Below are 1,476 nucleotides of genomic sequence, written 5' to 3'. Positions count from 1 at the left end.
GTACAATACTGATTTGCACTAATATTTGCACTGACTCACGAAAAAAACACGAGTAAAATAAAAAAATCTGCGTAAACTTTGCTACCGTGTGTTTATTTAAATATGGGTACACTTCACATGTAGGTGTAATACTTTACTGCAAATTAAACTGAGATGTCAGGGTTTCAATCTCCACCTCTGAAAAGTGCTGCTTCTTAGCCGGATTACATCTGGCCATGTCGTAAATAGTAGGGGCAACGCCTCAAAACCAAGAATATATTGGGGCGTGATATTTTAATTGTTGTGATTGTTGTGTGCCTTTATATCACACATGTGGATATTAAAAAGAAAACTGCCTAGAAGACCCTTGCAACACTTTTAAAGGTTCCATGGTGTAATGGTTAGCACTCTGGACTGTGAATCCACCAATCTAAGTTCAAATCTCGGTGGAACCTGCTTTAAGCCACAGTATAGGTGAAAAAAATCAACCTTGCAAACTTTCCACATCTTGTTTAAAGTAAGCTTACAGGTTTAATGTCCTTGGCCATTTAGACTGAAAACAGTATGTTGGTGGGGCATGTTGAGGAGTCATCTGGTTGTTAAATAACTTGAAGAAGCTCCAATTTGACAGTATTGACTGGAAGTGATAGGCTTTGAGTTACATGGGGATACACACTTTGCATTCAGTCTCGTTATCACCATAAAAATTAGGTATCACTGAAATCTGAACTTGTGTTGCTGCAGTCAGAGTATACAGTGCTCATCCTGAGTGGGCCAGTATAGTGCATCAGAACTGCTTGTTGAGTGGTCTATTAGCTTTGGAACCCCCCTTCCCCACAGCTTTCAATTGTCAGATATGGGTGGGGAGTGGGCACTGTGTCCAACCCTTTCTGTGTAAAAAAATAACTAAAGTAGTCTCTTGGATAAGAGACAAAACTTCTGCGGAGGACCTTTACCAAGTCCTGTTGCCCTTCAAGGTTCAAGAGTCTTTATTATCCCCGGGGGGCAATTTGTTGTGCAGCAGCATGTAACATAAATAACACCCAGGTTATACAACACAACAGTAATACATCTAGAAACAAAATACATATGTACTACATGGAAGTCCACCACCTCACATTGACTTATTAAAAAGCCTGTAGCAGCAGGGACAAAAGTTTTTTGTGTCTGTTGTCCTGCATTTAGGCTTCAGACTGAATCTGCGTCCAGACGGCAACAAGATGAAGCAGCTGTTCAGGGGGACTCGGGTCGGCCAGGACTTATTGGCCTTCTTGAGGGACCTTGTCTCATGTACAGAGTTTAAGTCAGTCAGAGGGTTGTGAGAATCTTGCCACACACCTAACTACATATTGCAGCCTGTTTCTTGTTTTTAAGCATTGGGACAACGTTATTAAAAACGGACAGCTCCTCACTAAAATCATAAATATTAAACAATTATAAAAAGTGTTCAGCTCATTGAGAGGGCAAGGTGTGACATGCCATTGAGGAGATCAGACA

Source organism: Etheostoma spectabile, unplaced genomic scaffold (assembly GCF_008692095.1).
Source record: "Etheostoma spectabile isolate EspeVRDwgs_2016 unplaced genomic scaffold, UIUC_Espe_1.0 scaffold00018490, whole genome shotgun sequence".
Classification (NCBI taxonomy): Eukaryota; Metazoa; Chordata; class Actinopteri; order Perciformes; family Percidae; genus Etheostoma; species Etheostoma spectabile.
The sequence above is the reverse complement of the archived record's forward strand: the minus strand, read 5'-3'. Positions refer to the sequence as shown.